Source organism: Castor canadensis, chromosome 18 (genome assembly GCF_047511655.1).
Source record: "Castor canadensis chromosome 18, mCasCan1.hap1v2, whole genome shotgun sequence".
Classification (NCBI taxonomy): domain Eukaryota; kingdom Metazoa; phylum Chordata; class Mammalia; order Rodentia; family Castoridae; genus Castor; species Castor canadensis.
The window spans coordinates 4,235,970-4,258,987 of NC_133403.1; positions in this window are offsets into that span (position 1 = coordinate 4,235,970).

Here is a 23,018-nt window from a genome sequence, read left to right on the forward strand (position 1 = left end):
TACCCCAACCCTTTTGCTTTAGTTTGTTTTTTAGATTGGGTCTCCTGCTTTTGCCCCAGCCAGCCTTGGACCACAATCCTCCTGCCTTGAGCTCCTGAGTAGCTGGAACCACTACCACACCCAGCTTCTTTCCTTATCCTTACAGCTTGCCTCTCCAAGGCTCCTTGAGGGTAAAGAAAACATCTCACTCACCTCTGTTTGTGCCCACCCACTGATTTGGTGCTCCTTTAGAAGTAGTCAAATTTGTTCATTCATTCATTCATCCAACATTTATGCAAAGCTGAGCCAATGTGGTCCCTTGACCTCAAGACACAAGAAACAGCAACTATGTGCTGTAGGAAAGGTTGTGCTGTGGCAGGCAGAGAACTACAGAAATAAAGGAGATGGCTTAATCTGTGTAGAGAGCTGGGAAAGATTAGAAAAAAGAGACTTGGGCTAGATTTTGACAGCTATATAAGAGATCTCCTAGCAGATAATGAGGATGAAGGGGGCAAAGGGATATTGAAGCGATAGAGGGCTTTGGCACCAGATTAGTCAAGAGACAGTGACTGAAAAATGAAATCAAGAGAAGAGCCAGGTGCTGGTAGCTAATACCTGTAATCCCAACCACTCAGGAAGCAGGGATCAGGAGGATTGCAGTTCAAAGCCTGCCTGGGGAAATAGTTCATGAGACCCTATCTCGAAAAAGCCATCACAAGAAAGGGCTGGTGGAGGAGCTGAAGGTGTAGGTCCTGAGTTCAAACCCCAGTACTGCAAAATAAAAGAAAAAGAAAAAAAAGAGGAGGAAAAAGAACAGGAAGAGGAAGAAGAAAGAGAAAGAGAAGGAGAAGAGGAGAAAGAGGAAGGAGGAAGGAGAAGAGGAGAAAGAGGAAGGAGGAAGGAGGAGGAGGAGGAAGGGGAGGGGAAGGAGAAGAAACAGAGACATAGATCCCCAGGTCAGCCCCACCCAGCCTGTACTTTCAGCGTTTCCAGAAGGAGATGAGTGTTGTGAAGTCCACAGTGAAAACTGGAGTGACAAGTGGTCCATTGTCTGGAAGCCCTGAGCCAACTTGTCCTCTAGGCCATGGCCAGATGGGGCTAGCTCACCTGTCAGGCTTCACTCTTTCTAGCCCCCTCTGGCTAGGACAATGGGCTCTAAACACATTCAAGTGCTGAGCTGGTGGCTGGCACCTCGGATAGGACAGGCAGGGGAATGATCCTGTTTCATTGGCCCCCTTTCTCTTGAGGGAGCCAGAAACCCTGCTCCCAGGTTCAGCCTCCTGTTTCTTTACCATGTGACCCTGTGCAAGCTCCTCAAACCACCCGACCCACATCTGTCTCCATAGTGACCAAATGGGATTCGTGGAGCCTTTGTTGCATAACTCCCAGGGTTGTTTTGAGAACCTGGGAGAAGTCACTCTTCTTTGTTTTGGTTTTAATTTTGGGGATCATGAGTCCAGACTGGCCTTGAACTCATGACCCTCCCACCTTAGCTTCCTGAGGACCCGGATTACAGGCATATGCTACTACACGTAGCTGGAGTCACTGTTGTGCTTATCTGACCTTAGTACCAGCAGCCTGAGCAGGTCCTGAGCAAGTTCATTCACCTAGAAGGGCCTCAAGTTTGGGGTTGGGATGATCACAGCCTTTCTCAGGACTTTTTAGCAGGGTCATGATGAGGTCATGTCAAAGCAGTTAGTTTTGAAGAAGTGTCTTAGTGGGGCAAAGTGCTCAATAATTTTTTTTTGATGGTTCTGGGTTTGAACTCAGGGCCTTGGAGCTTGCCGGGCAGGCACTCTACCACTTGAGCTACACCCCCAGTCCTTTTAGCTTTAGCTTGTTTTTGAGATAGGATCACAATCCTCCTACCTCTGCCTCCTGAGTTGCTATGGGGAAATGCTATTTAAAGTACACCCACCGTGGTTTTTGTTTGTTTGGGCAGTAATGGGGTTTGAACTAGCTTGCATTTGTTAGGCAAGTTCTCCATCACTTGAGCCACACCCCCAGCCCTTTACTGGCTTGGTTTTGTTTTTTGGAGGTGGGGAGGGGAGGGGTTGTTTGTTTTTTTGGCAGCACTGGGGTTTGAACGCAGGGCCTTATGCTTTCTAAGCAGGTGCATTTGAGCCACTCTGCCAGCCCTTTTTGGTCATGGGTTTTTTCAAGATAAGGTCTTGCAGACTATTTGCCCAGGGCTGACTTTGAACCAATCCTCCTGATCTCTGCTGAGTAGCTAGGATTACAGGGTTTGCCACCACATCTGACTCAGTAATTTTATTTTTTGCAGTACTGGGTTTTTGGATTTTTTTTTTTTTTTTTGGTGGTATTGGAGTTTGAACTCAAGGTCTAATGCTTAGTAAAGCAGGTACTCTACAACTTGAGCCACTCCGCCAGCCTTGTTTTGTGTTGGGTACTTTTGAGATAGCATCTTGCTTTTTGCCCCAACTGCCCTTGAACTGCTGTCCTTCTTGGTGTCTGCCTCTTGAGTAGCTCAGATGGCAGGCATGAGCCACTGGCGCCTAACTAGTACTGGGGTTTTGAATTCAGGGCCTTATGCATACTAGGCAAATGTTCTACAATGGAGCCATACTCAGCCCAGTGAAATTTTTTTGGTTGTACTGGAATTTAAAGTCAGGACCTTGTACTTGCTAAGCAGATACTCTACTACTTGAGCCACACTCCCAGCCCCCAGCCCAGTAGTTTTAAGGCAGCACTATATACATTCCCCTCATGGAAGCCAAATGTCCCATTTTAAATGTGCCTGGCAGGTACACAGAGAACCTTGTATGCCACCAGCTAGTCTGAAACTTGGGAAAGGACACAAAGAAAGCAGAAGAAAGAGAACAGCAGGAGTGCCTCGTATAATGTGCTCCAAACAAGTGCACGCTCATTGTCCTATGATGGTCAGAGGACAGTCCACAGGAAGCAGGTGGGTGATGGCACCCCTGTTTCTCAGAGGAGAAACTGAGTCAGGGAAATGGAGGGAACTCCCCTGGGTTAAACATAGCAGGGGGGCAAAAGAACCTAGCTGTATTCTGCAACCCCAGGGCTCTCCCCCTCAGAACTAAAGAAAGCTTTCAAGGTGGCAGCTGCTGGGAAGGGAGGTGGATGTGGGGCTTGGGACCTAGGCTCCCTGCACTGCAATGACAGTCATGTCCCCAGTCCTGACTCCCCAGGCTGTCCTATTCCTGGTCACCACACTGGCTGCTGTGGGTGGCTGGAGCTAGGAGGACAAGAATACTCCTAGGTTATCAGACACACAGGATTTGTCTCACCTCAAAGGAGAAGTGAAAGGGGAAGAATCCCCTTTGTGAGACAAGAGGCAAGTCTGACCACCCTCTGCATGTCTGTCTTCTATAGGAACCGGGGCACTGGCTACCACCTCTGGCAGCCAGACTGGGGAAATGACCAAGAGAAGCTGGCCTGGTCTTGGGAGGCCTAACACCCAGACAGCCAGGGAGTTGGATATCTACCTCTCTCTGCTCATTTCCAGAGACTACCTTGAGTCTGTCTCCTGTTGCCAGTGATTGGAAATTGCTGTTCAAATCAGATTTTATGATTTAGACTCTAAAGGAAAGGACTTTATATGAGTGTCTGTCTCCTGGCAGAATCTCAACCAGTCCATCTCTGTAAGAGGGAGATTTATGCTGCGTGCCAGTGGCTCATGCCTGTAATCCTGGTTACAGGCTGAGATCGGAGGTTGCGATCAGGAGGATCGCAGTTGGAGCCCAGCCCTGGCAAATAGCCCTTGCTCTCAGGGCTGAGCCACACTCTAGCAAACACCAGTTTCTAAAAAATACACACACACACACACACACACAACCATCTATGTACTACTAAAGGGAGAAGGCATTAACTTTTTTTTTCTTTTTTTGTAGTACTGGGGTTTGAACTCAGGGCCTCATGATTGCTAGGAAGGCACTCTACCACTTGAACCACTCCACTAGCCCAGGAGAAAGCATTAAATTAAAAAATGAGGGCAGACAAAAAACACATGAAAAAAGGCTCACCATCCCTGGCCATAAAGGAAATGCAAATCAAAACCACACTAAGATTCCATCTTATCCTGTTAGAATAGCCATCATCAAAAACTCCACCAACAACAGGTGTTGGCGAGGATGTGGGGGAAAAAGGAACCCTTTTACACTGCTGGTGGGAATGCAAACAGGTGCAACCACTCTGGAAAAAAATTTGGAGGCTTCTTAAAAATCTAAACATAGACCTGCCATATGATCCAGCAATCCCACTCCGGGGGATATACACAAAGGAATTCGACACAGGTTACTCCAGAGGCACCTGCACACCCATGTTCATTGCGGCACTATTCACAATAGCCAAGTTATGGAAACAGCCAAGATGCCCCACCACTGACGAATGGATTAAGAAAATGTGGTATCTATACACAATGGGATTTTATGCAGCCATGAAGAAGAATGAAATCTCGCAAGTAAATGGATGGAACTGGAGAACATCATTCTGAGCGAAATTAGCCAGGCTCAGAAGACCAAAAATCATATTTTCCCTCATATGCGGATTATAGACCCAAAACAAATGCAGTAATATTATTGGACATGGGCCACACACTAAGGGAGAACGTGCATGGGAGAAATAGGAAAAGGGAAGGAAACCTAAAACTTGAATGTGGTTGCTATGCTCACTGTAGAGGAGCGAATAAAGTAATCTTAAACTGGCAGAGGCCACTATGGGAAGGTGACCGGGAAGTAGTGAAGAGGTCTGGTAGAGATGAACCAATGTGTGTTGTAACTCACATGTGCATGGAGGCAACACTAGGAATCTCTCTGTATAGCTATCTTTATCTCAAACTAGCAAAAATGCTGTGTCTTTCTTGTAGGCAAATGTAGGCCCCAAAGTGACCACGCGGAAAGGAGTGATCTGGCCAAGAGATTCTTTATCGCCGGGTGGGAGAGGGAGAGAGCCGAGAGAGAGAGAGAGAGAGAGAGAGAGAGAGAGAGAGAGAGAGAGAGAGAGAGAGGGTGGGAGGGGGCAGGGGCTTAAATACCCCTCAGTGAGACTCGGCATGATCTGATTGGTTAGGATCTTATGGTTCATGCTGATTGCAGGTTGGGGCAGAAGGAGGATTCGAGCTAGACTTGAGGCAGGACCGTGACCCTGGAAAACAGAAGCTTAAGGGTGCAGTAAGAACCGAAACCCATCGGCTCCATTATTGCCAGCATTCCTCCCTTTTTTGTTTGTTAAGGAAGAGGGGCATTGTGTTCGCTCTGGCTTCTTCCAGCTGGCAAGGGGCGGCATGGGGGAAGGGAGGGTTAGTTGGCAGACAATGTTGGGGTGCTGAGTCTCATGACGGCGTACACCCAGGCTCCAAAAATGAAAATTTCCTCTTCCCTGAAGTTGATGAAGGTCCCTTGTAGCCACAGGTCATAAAGAGTCTTGAGCCAATCCTCCGATCTCCGCATGGTGGGTATCAGCCAACTATCCTGGCGTTTTGGAGAGGTTGGTGTCCCTGGAGGTACAACTGGTTAAATTTTTGATTAGCAATAGCAGACATGTAGTGTGATACAAGGGAGAAAGCTTAAGAATAGGAGAGCAAGAAACATAGGCAGTAGGATGGGCATTGGCCAGAAGAACCACTGTGAAATGTTCCCTAGATAATTTCAAGAGTCCTCCAATTCCCTTCTCCATTTTTCTGATTGTTTCTTGAGAGGTGCCACCATTGGGGGAACCCATTAAGCTTGACAGCAGTGGGTGTCATGAGAATGACCAGATGAGGGCTGGTCCACCGAAGTCCCAATGGAGAGGGTAGAAGATCTTGTTTTAGGAGAACAAGATGCCCTAGTTTAACAGAAATTGTTATAGGATGGGGTAGGATCTGGTCTGCATGCTCTCTGAGAAGTTCCCTGAGAAGGCAGGTAGTCAGCCAGAGGAGCAGAGACTGTGGGAGGCAAGTTTTCTAAGAGAAATGGGTGGCCCTACATTATTTAAGACCCAAATAGGAATATTAGGAGCATAAAAAGGTGTCTGCTCAGGGACTGCACACCTAGGGATCTAAATTCTGCAAAATCCTATAACTGCCAGGAAAGCTGTAAGCTGTCTTATGGTATGGGGGTTGGGAAATGGAAGCTTGGGTTGATGCATTTATCTCATGTTTTCAACAAAATCGGAGAACAAGAGGGCAAAACAGGTTCTGCCTGGAAGGGGAGGAGAAAGGTGGCCCAAACAATGTATACACATATGAGTAACTGTAAAAATGATAAAATAAATTTTTTTAAAAGTAAAAATAAAGTATACACAAACAAACAAACAAAAGATGAGGGCAGAGCTGGATGCTGGTGGTTCACACCTGTAATCCTTGCTACTTGGGAAGCTGAAATCAGGAGATTGTGGTTCAAGGCCAGCTCAGGTCAATACTTTGAGAGACCCCCATCTCCAAAATAACAAGAGCAAAATGGACTGGAGGTGTGGCTCAAGTGGTAAAGCGCCTGCTTTGCAAACCTGAAGCCCTGAGTTCAAACCCCAGTCCCACCAAGAAAAAACAAAACGACGGCAGGGGACATGGCTCAAGTGGTAGAGCACCTGCCTAGCAAGCACAAGTCCCTGAGTTCAAACCCCAGTACTGCCAACAAGAAAAAAACTATCATTGCGATTATGAAGTAAGTATAGTCATGACTATAGTCCAACAGCAAAGGAGAGGCCATTGGGTGAGGTCTGTTGGGTTCACCAACTTATTCTGGGGCTTAGTGATGGCTTCTGGACATTTCCATGGAAATCCCAGGATGGCAAGACTGCTAAGAGGCAGAGATCATGGTGGGAGAAGGGCAGAGGAATTCCTGCTGGGAAGACCCTGGGACCCTGTGATGGAAAGAAGCTTGGTGAGTCAGAGGGACAGGAAGGGGCCACTGCAGCTATCCTCCAGCTGGAAAAGGAAGCAGAGACAGGACTTCAGGCTGCAGAAGAGGTCCTGGCTGTTGTGTGTCTTCAAGAGAAGGCAGCTGGGTGACCTCGGGCAAGCCCTCCTCTTCTCTTGGCCTCAGTTTCCTCCTCTCGGCCTCAGTTTCTTCCTTTTGTCAGTAGGAGGAAGCTCACTGTTGCCACTGGGATACTGAAGAATCCTTGGACAGAGCATCTAGCTCACTGCCTGCCATCTTAAAGGTGCCCAGTAGTGGAGCCATAAGGCTCATTGTTGGGAGAGAGGCAGGCTGCTCAGTGACCCTTCTAGGAGCTGGCACTGCAGGTCTTGCCTTCTTCCCAGGGTGGCTTTTAGGAGACACAGAGACAGGCCCTGCCATGGAGTTATACACATTGGCCCAAGTGTCTGGCTCGCTCTCTGTGAAAGTGGCCCTTTGCCAGCAAGCCAATCAGACTGGGGAAAGGAACCTGTTGTCCCATTTTCCTCCCTTCACAGTGTCCCTAGATGACAGGGTCAATCTTTGCAGTCTCCTCATTCCTGTAATGCCCTGGTTAGCCATGTGCTGGGTTGGTGGCACATTGCTGGACCCCTGTGGGTTGTTTGGTACAGGCTGGGCCACCTTGAACTCCCTCTCCTGTTTCAGACCCTAAACCAGAAAAGGTCACATGCATGGGTCACATTCAAGCCTGGAGCTGGGCAAGGAGTTTACTGGATACCTGGTTCACTTCTAGCAACAATCCTTCACAGTGGGTATTTGTTTGGTTGGGTTTTTTTTGGTTTTGTTTTGTTTTTTTGGCAGCACTGGGGTTTGAACTCAGGGCCTCACTTGCTAGACAGGCTCTCTTAACTGCTTAAGCCACTCCACCAGCCCTTTTCTCTCATGGGGTTTTTTGACGATAAGGTCTCGAGAACAATTTACCTGGGGCTGGCTTCAAACCACAATCCTCCTGATTTCTGCCTTCTGAGTGGCTGGGATTACAGGCGTGAGCCACCAGAGCCTGGCTTACGTGCCCTTGAGTCTGAAGTTAAGATCTTTAGTCCTGATCCCACTTCTGATTTGAACCTGTCTCTTCAACTGCCTTCTTGGCCTCTCATTAGAGATCTAGGAGGAATAACAAACTTGAGATGTCTACAACCAAGCTCTTGATTTAGCTCTGCACTCCGCCCCCAGCTCCCAATCCCGTTCCTCCCACATCTTCCCTGATACAGTAACTGTACCATCATCTACCCGGTTATTCAGGCAGAAGGCCTTGGAATTATCCTGTATTTCCCTTTCCCTCAACCCCCACACCCGATCCATTACAAAAACATCTTGTAATCTGACCCTTCTCTCATCTTCTCTTTCTTCGCATGCAACCGGTCCTGCTGCATCCTTTTTGGTCTTTAAGAATTTATTCTGCTCACAGCAACCAGGTTGCTCTCTTTTAAACATAGAACAGAGTTGGGGTGGAGCTCAGTGGAAGAATGTGCACTTAGCAGACACAACTGCACCTGGGTTTGATCCTCAGCAGCAAAAAAATCCAAACCAGCACTTGTGGCTCACGCCTGTAATCCTAACTACTTAAGGAGGCTGAGATCACAGTTGAAGGCCAGCCCAGGCAAATAGTTCAAGAGACCCCCCCATCTCCAAAATAACCAGAGCAAAATGGACTGGAGGTGGGACTCAAGTGGTAGAGTGTCTCCTTTGCAAGGGCAAAGCTCTGAGTTCAAACCCCAGTACTGCTGAAAAAAAAAAAATAACAGGCCAAGCACCTGGGGCTCATGCCTGTAATCTTAGCTACTTAGGAGGATCATGGTTCAAGGCCAGGCTGGGCAAATAGTTCTCAGAGACCCTATTTCAAAAATACCCAACACAAAACAGGGCTGGTGGAGTGACTCAAGCCGTAGAGCACCTGTCTACTGTCTACCTGTCTGTGAGGCTCTGAGTTCAAACCCCAGTACCACCAAAACAACAAAAGAACCACCCAAAACCCAAACAGACACAAACCCCCCATCAAACCATAAGGACTAAGGCCCTTGATTTCAAATCAAGTTTATTTCAGGTTGCTTCTAAATGGCTTTTAAGAGGACAGTGGTGGCCTGCCCTATGAATTATTTAAGAGTAATGTCTTAACTCCTGGCTGCAGCTCAGTGGTAAAGTACTTACCAAGCCTGCGTGGGGCCCTGGGTTTGATCTCCCGCACTGAAGGAAATAAAAGCAATTTCTTTAAATACCCAGAGGTTACTCTGTTGTCTGCCGGTCCTGCCATTTACTAGCTGTGTGGCTTTGGGCAAGTTTCTTTCCCTTATCTTTGGCAGTACTGGGACTTGAACTCAGGACCTCTGGCTTGCCAGGCAAGTGCTCTACGACTTGAGCCATGCCCCCAACCCTATTTGGTATAGTTTGTCTTCCAGATAGGGTCTCACACTTTTGCCCAGGCTGTTTTAGGACTTGGATCCTCCTACTTCCACCTCCTGAGCAGCTGGGATTATAGCCCCATAAATACCACCATGCCTAGTTTGTCTATTGAGATGGGGTGTCATTAACTTTTTCCCCTGGTCTGGCCTTGAACTCGAGTTCTCCAGGTGTCCAATCCTCCACTTGTCCTCCCAGAGGACAAGCTTCTTAATCTCTTTGTGCCTCAGTTTTGTCTCAAATGGGAATAATAACAGTGAAGTTGACTTGAAGATGAAGCATAAAGAGTGCTTAAACCGGTACATGGCGTTCAGTCACATTATCTCTATAATTACTTTCATCATTTTTATTCCTACCACCAGCATCATCACTTTAATTCCTCTGAGAAGCAATTTCTGTTTCCTCCCACGCTCAGTACCCTTCAGGGACTTCCTGTTCCACCTAAGACAAGGACCAAGCCCCTGTAAGTAGCCTGTGAGTCCCCACCTGCCTCCCCAGCCTCATCTTGCATGTCCCTCCCTGTTGCTTGTCACTCTGCAGTCACACTGGTCTCCTTTCAGTTTTTCATGTGATTCATGCTTGTCCTGTGGCAAGCATCCTACCCAGAACACACTGCTCCTCCTCCTTCACCTGCTGAACCCAGGCTCTCCTTCCCATCTCAGCCTGGCTATTATCACTTTAGCCTCCATCATTAGAGACTACGGGAATCATTATTTCACACACTTGGGTCCCATGACCCAGGAATGGGTTTACACTGTCTCCCCTGCACATGGATTAAATCTGCCTCTCCTTATAAACTGTAGGCCCTGTGAGAATGAGGCAGAATCATTCTTTGCCTGTCCTATTTTTTTTTTTTTTGGTGGGACTGAGGTTTGAACTCAGGGCTTTGCTCTTTCAAAACAGATGCTGTACCACTTGAGCCATACCTCCAGTCCATTTTCTTCTGGTTATTTTGGACATGAGGGTCTCGTGAACTATTTGCTAAGGCTGGCCTTGAACCTCGATCCTCCCCATCTGAACCTCCCAAGTAGCTAGGATTACAGGCATGAGTCACCAGCACTCAGTTTTTTTCCTTCCCTCTTGAAACTAGGTAACTACCGTGTCCCCGACGCTGGAGTGTTCCGTTCTGGTTTTCCTGGCTGACAGTATTTTCTTTTAATGAGTTAGAGCAGAGGTTTCACAGGCCTAGGTCAGTCAGTCCCCCACAGAGTCCATACCAGCACACGGTGAAATAACAACAACGGGGACAAGGTAGAGAGTTTCATAAAGCAAAATTAATTTGGAGATTATCTGTCCTACTTTTTTTCTGTGTCATGCTGCCCTTTCTTTTATGAAACCAGGGTGATAGGCTTTGGCGGTTTTAGGTCCTTGCTTGATCAAGTCACCTACTTAATTTTCTTGTGAAATTTACAGGCTGTGAACAGCAGCTGAGCTGGGATGAGAACCCAGGTTTGCCAGCTCTCCACCCTGCACACCTTCCCTGGAGAGGATAAGATGCCGGGGAGACAGTAGAACTAGCTGTAAATTATTGACAAGCTGCCATGTGGAAGAGGGGACACATTTGTTCTGGTTATAACCAGGGGGCAGAATCAGGGTCACTGGGGAGCAGTTTCAGACAGGCACATCTCAAGTAGTTTAGAATGGAGTGTTTGGCAGGCAGGCAGGTGTTCCTCAACTGAGCAGGCTGCACCACCCCTGCCAGTGGCCACACACAGCTGCGGCATCCATCGCCAGGCTGTTAGAGAGACTGTTCTGGCCTGGGAATACTGGTTGAGCATCTTGGCCTTAACCAAGGAGGTAGAGATCAGGAGGATTGAAGCCATCCCCGGGGAAACAGTCTGTGAGACCCTACCTCACAGGATTCAACCAGACCTGGATTTTAGCACCAATTCCACCATTTATTATTTGGACAAAAATCGGTTTCTCGCTATGTAAAATGGGGCTGGGCTGGGCATGTAGCTCCATAGTAGAGTATCTGCGTGCCCTGGGTTTAATCCCTAGCACCACAGCATCACAGAGGATTAAGAGATAGAGTGTGTGTGAAATGCCCTGCCCAGTCTTCTGTGAGATGTGTATCAGTATCAAGAGAGTTTCCTTATAGTCTAGTGGTGTGGAAGAGACCCACAGATAATGGGGACCTACAGGTAATGTAAAGCAGGTCAAGGGTCAAGAAGAGTGCCCCAGACAAGCTGGGCACCAGTGATTCATGCCTGTAATCCCAGCCACTCAGGAGGTAGACATCAGGAGGATTGAAGCCATCCCCAGCGAAATAGTCCGTGAGATCCTATCTCGCAAACAAACTCATCACAAAAAAAGGGTTGGTAGAGTGGCTCAAGCAGTAAGAGCACCTGTCTAGCAAGTGTGAGGCCCTGAGTTCAAACCCCAGTGTCACACACACACACAAAAGAGTGCCCCAGACATATGTTGGGCAGTGGTGAGGATGGGAGATCAGGTGTGAGATGATCAGGGAGGAATTCCTGGAGCAGGTGACACCTCAACTATACCTTGAGACACTGCCAGGTTTCCAGGTTCTACTGGATATGTAGAAGAAGGGGGAGCTTCCCAGGAGGCCAGCCTACAGTGGGTTCTGGCATAGAGTAATAAGTGTTAATAGGAAATAATTATTGTTATTATGCAAGTTTCAAGGGATGGAAATCCTTCTTTCCTTGGGTTTGCACAGCATTTTGGGTACATTCTTGGCACATCAGAGATGCATGGTGTATATTGAATGAATAGGGGAAGATTGACTAGCCACAGGCTAGAGAGAGATAGGATTAGAATAAATCTATGGAAGCTGGGCAAAATGGGAGCAACCAATCATCGTACACCCATCCAGATACCCATATCCAATCATCCACCCATCTATCCATCCATCCATCCATCTGCCCATCCACTGATTCATCCATGCATATCTATCTATCCTTTTTTCCGTCTATCCATATATCCACTCATACACCCATCCATCCATCATCCATCTATGTATCCATCTACTCATCCATTCCTACTCTTGTGCACCACCCATCCATCCATCCACTCACCCATCCATCTACCCATCCACCCATCCACCCATCCACCCATCCACCCATCCACCCTTCCACCCACCCACCCACCCATCCACCCATCTACCCATCCATCCATCCATCCATCCACCCATCCACCCATCCACCCATCCACCCATCCACCCATCCACCCATCCATCCATCCACCCATCCATCCATCCATATGTTTCTGGCAGAGAACAAGACAAAGTCACTTGCCCTCATTATGCTTGTCCCATAAAGTGTGGCAGGGGGCTCAAAGAGATAAATCAAATTATCACAAAGAAAAGCACAAGATTGCAGTCATGATAAATGCTAAGAGAGCCTGTCACTGGCAATCTGAGTTGGTCCTAGAAATCAGGAAAGGTTCTTCAAGGAAGTGACCATTGAATTGAGAAAAGTGATCAGGATTAACTAGAAGAATTGGGGGAAAGAGAGGGAAGTGCACATACAAGGGTAAGATAAAGTTGGGGGGAGGAAGTTTGGTGATGGGGTGCTTTTTTGAGCATGCTAAAGATTTTTTGTTTTGGTAGGACTGGGGTTTGAACCCAGGGCTTCGAGCTTGCAAAGCAGGTGCTCTATTGCTTGAGCCACCCCCCAGTCCATTTTGCTCTGGCTATTTTGGAGATGGGTATCATAAACTATTTGTCTAGGCTGGCCTTGGACCACAATCCTCCTGATCTCAGCCTCCCAAGTAGCTAGGATTATAGGCGTGAGTCACTGGTGCCTGGAAGATTTTTACATTCATATCCCCAGAAGATGTAAGCAAGCAGCAGATGACATGATCTGATTTGTATTTTTTAAAGATGTGTTATCTATGTATTTTATGCAGATGGGATGGGCAAGTGTGAATGCCAAAGGCCTGAGGTAATTGTCTAGGAAATTCATGACAGAATCTTGGACCGGGGAAGTAGTGGGGGAGGGGAAGGGTGGGTGGACTGGGGGTGTCATTTAGTTAAGATTTTTTTTTCTTGGTACTAGGGATTGATTCAGGGCCTAGTGCTTGCTAGGCAGGCACTCTATCCCTTGAGCCACTCTACCAACCCTTGGGGGGCATTTAGGAGATGAAATTGACATGATTGAGCAATGGGTTTTCCAGGAAGGATAGAACTGTCGCCAGGCAACAGAGTGAAAGCCGGAAGGGAGGGGGAAAGGGTGAGACACGTTTTCTTTTGCACTTGTTATTATGCCTTTGTCTGCAAAATAAAAAGAGTGCCCAGCACCTGGATTGCCTGCCCAAGGGTGAAAGACTGGCTTAGGACATTGTCCGTTGCAGATTAAAGGGAGCTGGGCTGTCAGTTCTGGCTCTGCATCCAGAGAAGCTGTGTGACATCAGGGATGCAGCTTCACCCATCTGGGCCCGAACTCTAGAATGGCTGTCCCTCCTAGCCTGGCAATTTAAGGGCACAAAACCAGTCATGTCTATGGCACTATTTATATAGCTCCTCCCTCGGGAGGTTACTTCTTGTTCATGCACTCTGTCCAGAGCCTGAAGGTGAGAAAGCACTAAGAGTATCTCTGAAAGGGACCACCGAGCTCATCGGTCCACTCTTCTAATTTTGCAGAAGAGGAAAGCATCCATGTCTGACCCTTGACTCTGTCCTCCTGCATACTGCCCACAGGAGGAGGAGTTAGCAGTTTGTTCAAAAACACAAGTTATAGAACAAGAATTTCCTTTTGGAGTGAGTCTTATGTTACTTTTCTTACATTGGGAGCAGGACGGAGGGGACTGGGTTAGCTGTGGGGGGCTCTGGGCTCTGGGCAGGTGTTGCTGTGCATTTGGGGGAGGGGAAAATGATGGAGAGACATCTGAAGACTTGCTCTACTAAGCTGGGCTCCTTTCTGACTCTTTAAAGATGCCCTTTGTCATGTACCACTGCTGTGACTCCTGAATGTCTTCCTGGACCTGCAAGATGCTCTTTGCCAATACAAATTAAAATTACAAAAATTTTTTAAAAATGCAGAAAAAGCCCAGCCCACCCTTGCAAATGAGACCTAGAGACAAAAAACACAGTTTGAACCTCACTGCTGAGGTTTCCATGGTGGCTCCACTCTGCCGCCCTTCCCATTGGCTACGACTTTCTGCTCTGGCTTTAGCAACAGAAGCTCAGATATGGGTCTCCTTCCTGATTGGTCAGCCTGTGCTGCAGCACCATGGCAACAGAGGCAGAGGGACCAGTCTCTGCAGAATGACCTGAGTCACGATCTACCTGGGTTGGGCTGAGATCCAGAGGGTTGGAAAGGGAGCCAGATAGCCCCCCAACTAAGCACACAGTCAGGTGGGGGACCATCTGTGGTGTACAGGGCTTTGGGAGGCTGGTGGGCTTTGGGCTTCTCCTCACTTTATCTGTCCTGTATCTTTGCAGCATCTGCCTAGCCTTTCTTTTTCCCCAGGGTTCCTTCTCCCACAGAAGAAAACCAATCTCTGGCAGTGCTAGAAGTCAATTCATTTGCCCAAAATGAATTGTGAACCTGACTTAAATTCTTTATAGAGGGTCATTGCTGGAGAATCCAGGGGTCCTTCTGGTTTTAGTAACTATCTCCCTTTTTTCATCGGTGAATTCTTTTCAAAACACTTCTCCACTTAAATTTTCTGATCATCTCAACAACTGTAGGAGTTTTGCAAGTCAGGAATGAATGATCAGTTTTATAGATGAGGTTACCAGATCTCAGAGAGGGCAAATGCTTTGGTCTGTGGTAGATACCACATTAGTGGGAGAGTTAGGCCTCCAACCTTCCTGAACCCTTGTCAAAGCTATACCTCTAAACCATTGACTTATCTATGCCTGGGGGTCCCCAGGAAGACTGGTCTGAGGGGTCCTCTTGTCTGTTAGAGAAGCCAATTTGCATTAAGCACTTTGAGGCTGGAGATGGAGCTCAGTGGTGGAGTGTTTGCATAAGATGATTGGGGTTGATCCCCAGAAAACAGAGACAGAGAGAGAGAGAGAGAGAATTGGCACTTGGATATGCACCAAGCGTTCCACACCATAACTCTAGTCCCTGCCAGGCAACTCCTAAATGTGACCCTGGTCCCCAGGAAGGGTCTGTGTTTAACTGCAAACCCTGTTCTCTCTCCCTTTCCCCCATATGCAGACGTGTGAGGAAATAGAAGTTCAACTAAGTACCATCAGATGAACTGTTTGTTTGTGCTTGACCCTGTGCCAAGCTGTGCCAAGCATGCATGGTCTCATTGGATTCTCATCTGTAATCTTAGGTCTTCATTATCTACTCTTTTTCTTTTTTGATGGTACTGGGGTTTGAATTCAGGGCTTTGTGCTTGCAAGACAGGCGCTCTACCACTTGAGCCACACCTCCAGTCCCACTGTCTGCTGTTCACAGCTCTAGAAACTGGTGCCCAGGAAGGTGAAGGAACTGGCCCAAGGTCACACAGCAGGGGAGGCAGAATTCCAGGGTGAGGCCACATGCCTTGCACCACAGCAGTGCTCTGCTAGCTCGGAGAGAAGTCTAAAAGCTGATTCTTTTGCTCTTGAGTGGGTGGGCGTTTTCCCCTCAATGGAGGCTGTGGTTGTGGGTCAATTTCTTGGTATGGGAAAGTGCCAGGCTGTAACTCAGTGTCCCCAACAATTTCTCAGCTTTCTGATCTTGTAGGAGGGCGTGGCTGGCAGCAGCTGAAGTCAAGGAAAGAAACCCCAGTGACTTCCTGGCTCTGACTCTGTCTCTGTTGAAAATGGACGTTGTGACAGTGTGGCAGTTTCCTTTCCTGGGGCTCCCTGAAGCTCTTGTCCCTGAAAACAGAGCCTTCCCTTCTCTACCCTTCCAAGAGCATCGGTGTGGGAGGACATGACTGGGCAAGAACTCACACCTGCCACTCTGCTCCTCTAAATGCCACATCAGCGTGGGGTAAGCAAACAATTGGAGGTGTCTTCTCTGTGCCAGAACCCAGGGCATCCTCCAAGGCACTAGGGAGGCAGTAGGGAACAGACTGTTACAGTCCCTGGCCTCAGGGAAACAGCAGCCTGGTGGAGGAGAGGGACAAAAAGTCCATGAGTAAATCAATCATGATTGCAGAGAGTGATAAAAGCCTTGCACAGGCTGAACCAGGACAATGGAACAGACAGACTGGAGGTGGGATGGAGGATGGGCAGTGGAGGATGAGGAGGAATGGGGTGGATCGTCAGGAAGGGCCTCTCGGAGGAGGTGACATCTGGCAGACACCTGAGTGAGGAGGCAATCGTATCGGTCACCTGTAGCCACGTGACAACCTCTAAACAATGGTTTAGCATGGCTGCCAGTCTGAGGTTGGCCTGGGTGGTTCCTCTCTCTGCCTGGTTCTCATGGTAACACCTGCAGCCGCATCTAGCTGGAGGCATTGGAGGGCTAGAAGGTCTAAGAAGTCCTTATGCACACATCTGGAAGCTGGTGCTGGCTGTTGGCTGGGGCTCCTCAGTAACCTGTCATATGTCCCTCTGGTTGCCTAGACTCCCTGCCTTCACCAAAAAGGTAAAGACAGAGTCAGAAAAGTCACACGAAACCTAGGATTCTAAACTTAAATACAGGATCACTTCTGCCATGTTGTTGCTAAAGCAAGTCACAAAGACAGCTGGGAGCCAAGGGGAAGAGGAGGAAATGGTTCTTGTAAAAACTTTTGGTGGTACTGGGGTTTGAACTCAGGGCCTCACAATTGCTAGACAGGTGTTCCACCATTCGAGCCACTCTGCCAGCCTGAGATAGTCCCTTTCGGTAGGAAAAGCAGCAAAGTATCTGTGACTCTCTTTAATTTGCCACACCATTCGTGTGCAAATATTTAGGATATTCCTAGCACAGGAGTAGCAGGTGCAAAGGCCCTGAGGTAGGATGGGGTCTAGAGACCTGAACCTTGACCGATGAGTTCCTCCAGTTCTTTGTTTTCCTATTCTGTAAACTGGGAACTAAGGATGTCTCCCTGCCTCCTTTACAGTGATAAAGAATGCAAGAGTTTTTATAGGCCATGGTTTGAGGCCAGTCTGGGCAAATAGTTCATGAGACCCTATCTCAAAAAAATCCATCACAAAAGAGGGCTGGTGGTTCAAGGTGTAAACCCTGAGTACAAATCCAAGTATTGCAAAAAAAAAAAAAAAAAGAAAGAAAGAAAGAAAGAGGCTCCTTTAGAGGCATAGAGGACACCTTCAGGTCAGTTTTTCATCTGGCAGAAAGGTGCAGTGCTTAGCACCGTGGGTCACAGGAGGAGTCTGAGAGCTTCTGATCTTGCTGAAAAGATCTAGGCAAAAAGATTACTCAGGATTGTGGATAAGACACGCCAAGTGAGTCTCCAAAGGAAAGAGCTGGGAGGATTGTGGGGTCCAGGGAAGGCCCAGAGGACAGGAGATTCCAACAGGGCTGGGGAAGACACATAGATTTGGCTGAAGGAGGGGAAACTGTTGGCAGGGCAAGTGTGAGAGGCTGTGAAATTCAGCAATGCAGTGCAATAAAGTTTGTTGAACTCCTAATCTGTGCCAAGAAAACAGGGCAGACAGAGACTTGTCCAAGGCACTGTGGACCTCCAGAGAAGGTTCTACCCAGACCTGGAGAGCCAAGGAGGCTTGCAATCCCAGCACTGGGGAGGCTGAGACAGGAAGTTCATGAGTTTGAGGCCAGCCTGGGCTATGACAAGTTTGAGGCCAGCTTGAACTAAATAGTGAGATTCTGTCTCAACCCACTAGCTGCCCCCAAGACAAAAAAGGTGAGGAGTTTTATTTGAAGCCAAGAGTCTGTGTGAAAGAGAGGAAAGGGATGACCTTGGGCTAACGTGGCTTTGTGGGTCAACTGAAGACGCTAACCTTTTTCCTGAGGGTGATTACGATATGACTGCCAGATTTATTTAGGGACTAAAAATCCAGGTTGTCCTGTTCCATGTGAAATTCAGATACATAAGGAGTCTTTTTTTAGTATGAGTTTGTGCGTGCAGTACCTGGAACTTTCCTATACAAAGTATCATTCACTGTCTGAAATTCCGCTGGAACTGGGCCTCCTAGATGCTCTCTGGCTACCCTCAGTGTGGATCACAGACGGGCTTTAGGCAGGGAGATGATATGACCAGGATTTACATTTGGGGGAGCTCCTAGGATTTGTGGGAAAAGAGAGTGGAAGAAAACCAAGGGGGGGCACGTGTGTGTGTTGGGGAGAATAAGCTTCCTGCTACTGTCCTGATGAGAGAAGTAGATAAAGGTACCCATTAGAAAATGGGAGCATGTCACTGTGTCTGCCACTTCAGCCCCTCAGCTGATGAAGTCCCAGCGGGCAGGAGCAGTGCTGGCATGTCTTCTGTGTGAGTCTGGACTGGTTTGCTTCCTCCTGGACCCTCAGAGTCCTCACCTGTCAAACAAAGGGCTCAGTGGATCAGAAAAGAGGTCCTTCTGTTTCTGCCACCTTGGGGACTCTCTGTCCATCCTTTGTCACCGTGGTAAAAAGTCCAAAGGTGAAAACTGTGCCTTTTTGTTTCATCTTTCCTTCCACCATTTCTCTAGCCAGTGAATGTGTGAAGGGTCCCCCACATCTCTTTGCTCTAGCTCGGGTCCCACACCTGGTTTGGGGACACTAGGTGCTGAGCAGGGCCGTCTACACCCCTCAGCTCATTTAATCCTCCTTGGCTCAGATGAGGGATCTGAGGCTCAGTGGTCTACTTGCTTCCCGGGTCACACAGCTGCGCAGGACGGACCTGGCGCCAGTCCTCTGCCCTCACACCGTCTCCGGGAAGTATCTCTGGGATTCCCTAATCCCCTGGTTATGTAGGCCTGGGCTCAGTCAGCAGTCTTCTTGTCCCACTGCAGGCCACATGCTACCCTGGCTCTTTCTGAGTTAAGCCAGGGACTAATGAGGGCTGACACAATGCCCTTCTCCTGGGGCCATTCTGGTTTATGAAGTCCTTTCATATCTGTGCCCTCCCCACGACCCCATGGAGACTCAAGGTGGCCCCTTCCAGCCCTTTTTGCTGCAGTTCTGCCGCAGTGAAGGCCACATTAAATATTAAAAGGGCAGCTTCTGGCACCACTGTGACATCAATTCCTGCTCCGTTAGGGCTGTGGCTGCCTTCCCAAGGTGAAGCAGTGACTGGAATTCAGCTGGCTCCAATGGTGTCCCAGGAGATTGCCTGTGGGGACTTGGAGAAGTTGCTGCTTAATGTGACTTGTGGCAGGAGGCCAACAGGCATTTTCTGATCTCCTTGGCTCCCTCCAGGCCTCAGTAGCATACTGATGCTTTTAGTCACTTGGCAAGTATTTGCTGAGCACCTGCTGTATACCAAGCACCATACCAGGCTCTGGGGGGTGGGGTGGGGGGGTTGGAGTGCAGCTGTGAGAGTGACAATGTCTTTGCATGCAAAGGGAGAAAGAAACCCAGCACTGCAGGCCAGGGTAGGTCCCCACCCTAGCCTGAGACCAAGGAATCTTTCCAGAGGGAGCCAAGGTTAATGCTGGAAACTGAAGAAGGAGGCCGAATTAGGTAGGGAATGAGGAAGAAAAGGATTTCAGGCACAGGGCATAGTATCGAAGCTCAGAACCTGGTTCCTAGCTAGTGACTGACAGTGTCACTGTGAGAAGTAAATGAAGCCATCGATGGCCGATCACAGGTCTGCACGCATAGGGAAGTGCACAGAGCTCAGAGATAGCAGGGATGAAAACAGCTCCCAGCCTTATATAATTTCTTCACCCTCCCAGGAATTCTTACCCCTATTTGCAAGCAGAGAAACTGAGGCTCAGAGACGTGTGGTGGGCTGAACACATGACTTCAGGCTGTGGCTTACCTTTTTTTTTATTTTGGTGCTTCTGGGGTTTGAACTCAGGGCCTCATGCTTTCTAAGCGGGTGCTCTACTATCTGAGCCACTCCTCCAACCCTTTTACTTTAGTTATTTTTCAGCTAGGGTTGTGCGTTTTTGTCTGGGCCAGCTTGGACCGCCATCTTCCTACCTACAGCCTCCTCCCGGGATGACAGGTGTGTGGCACCATGCCTGGCTTATTGATTGAGATTGGGGTCTCATCTGTGGCCAAACCTCCCTGTACACACACACTCTTGTCTGATATCAGAAACTAAGCAGGGTGGGGTCTGGTTAGTTAGTACTTGGATGGGAGATGGAGGTCTTATGGCCTCTACCCGAAATCCTCCCGATCTCCACCTCCCAAGTAGCTGTGACTGAGCTGTGATCCTGCCCAAGAGAAGGCACTTTCAAGAAGGTAAGATTTGGCAACCGCCGGTGGTTTATGCCCATAATCCTAGCTACTCAGGAAGCAGAGATCAGGAGGATCATGGTTCGAAGCCAGCCCCGGGCAAATAGTTTGTGAGACCCTATCTTGAATAAAACCCATCTCTCTCTCTCTCTCTCACACACAAACACACACACACACACACACACAAGGACTGCTGGAGTGGCAAGCGTGCCTGCCTAGTAAGCATGAGGTCCTGAGTTCAAACTCCAGTATCATCAAAATAAAAATAAAAAAGAGGTAAGCATTTCAGGCTGTGGTGACACACACCTATAATCACAGTACTCAGGAGGCAGACGCAGGAGGATCAAGAGTTGGAAGCCAGCTGGGCACTGGTAGCTCATGCCTGTAATCCTAGCCATTCAGGAGGCAGAGATCAGGAGGATCACATTTCAAAGCCCACTAGAGCAAATAGTTCTTGAGACCCTATCTTGAAAAAAATCCATTACAAAAAAAGAGCTGATAGAGTGGTTTGATGTGTATGCCTGGAGTTCAAATCCCAGTACTGCAAAAAAAAAAAATAGTTTGAGGCTAGCCTGGGTTATATAGCTAGACTGTGTCTCAAAGAAAGAAAATAAGATGTAAGCTGGGTATCGAAGGATGTAAGGAACAGAAAGAGTTGGGGGATGAGAAAAGACATTTTAGTTGGTAGAAATTCGTGGCCAGAGTCTAGGAACCTGGAGGGTCCCCAGATGTCCAGGGAGTGGGTGACCAGTTTAGAAAGCTGGGTCAGGTGAGGTGCTGAAGAGCCAGGTGGAGCAGCTGAAATCTTTCAGGGGGAAGGTACTACCTCTGACCCCAGGGGCAGCTCAGTGCTGTGCTGCGAAGCCCAGCCCCTCAAAGTCACCTTCTCATGTGGCTTTGGTCCTTCCTGATGGCTATTTCCTGAGTCAGGGCCAGCCTGATGGCGTCATCTGGAAGAAGCCAGAAGGTGGCACAGGTCTGTCTACCTCCTACTATCATACTCGGGGAGAAAAAGCTGTTTATATTTTTAAGCACAGTTCCCTGGTAGGGAACCTTGGTGAAAACTCAGTGACCTCTCCTTTACTTCCCAGGGTACAGGATCAAGCAACAGCTGAGGATGGTTATGTCAAAGCCCAACAACTAAAAGGATGTACAGAGACTGTCAGAAGGTCGGGGGCAACAGTGGTAAGAATGGTAAAGATGGAGGATGTCTGGAGCCAGATTCCTGCTCCTTGGTCTTTGGGATGCAGTTGGCCAAACATTTAGCCTCCCTGGGCCTCAGTTTCCTCACCTGCAAAATGGGAATACTATTGATCTCACCTTGGCCAGGTGGGAATGGATGGACTGGCAAAATCCTGCCCATGGCTTGCTATGGAGTAGGAGTTCATTTCCTTCTTCACTTCATTGACATGGTCCTAATAATTTTTTTTTTCAGTGCTGGGGATGGAACCCAGGGCTGTGTACATGCTAGCTTTACCACTGAGTTACACCCCAGCCTGACATGTCTCTTCTGAAACATCCCTCTTGAGTTGTCATGTTCTTTGTTTGATCTTCCAATGGTGAAACACTGGAGACTTTCATACACCAGGCCCTCTCTCCCTGCCCCCATGTCACAGATAAGAAACATCAAGGCTCAGAGGCAGAGCTTGGGGCCCTGTGTGCCTCCCACTAGGGCCCACCTAGTAAGAACCACACAGAAGCTGACGGCAATTATCCAGGAGATTCAAGCCAAAGGAGCTAGAAAATTCTAAGAAACACAAATTCAAGCTGGGGCATGGTGGTGCATACCTGTAATCCCAGCACTCAGGAGGCTGAGGCATGATGATGGAGAGTTTGAGGTCAACCTGGGCTACATAGCAAGACCTTGTCTAAAAAAATAGATAAGAAGAAAAAAAGAGACAGAAGTTTCCCTACCTTCTGCAGCACTGCAGCAAAAACCTTTTCTGCCCTCATGGTTATGTGGCATAAAGCTTTCTCTCCCAGAGCCCAGTTTCTCTGAATAAGCAGGAGGGAGGTGGGGACTGGGAAGGAGGGGGACTCTGAGCTCCACCAGCTCACAGAAGCAGATCACAGATTGCTACCAGGACATTTTCGCACTTCTTAATGCTAACAGCTGCCTTGGGTGCTGCTAACAAGACAGGCTTTGAAAGAGTGATAGGGCAGGGTGGAGATGTGGCTCAGTGGTAGAGCACTTGCTTAGCATGCTTGAGGCCCCGGGTTCAATTCCCAGCACCACACACAATCTTAAAATCTGTGTGCTTAGGTCAAGGACACTGGGTTCAAAACAAATGGCAGAAAACAGGTGTGTGTGTGGCTGGGAGGCTTGGGTGGCCGTAAGTTTCTATTTCCTTACCCATACGTTGTTGGTAACAACCAAAGGAGATTTGGTGAGATAAAATCTGGGGGTACAGTCTTTACCCGCAAGCCAGGAAAAGAGTAAGTGATTTATAAACAAGAGCTTTTCTTTCTTTTTTTTTTTTTTTTTGATACTGTGTTTGAACTCAGGGCCCAGGACCTACACCTTAGGCCACTGCACCAACCCTTTTTTGTGATGGATGTTTTT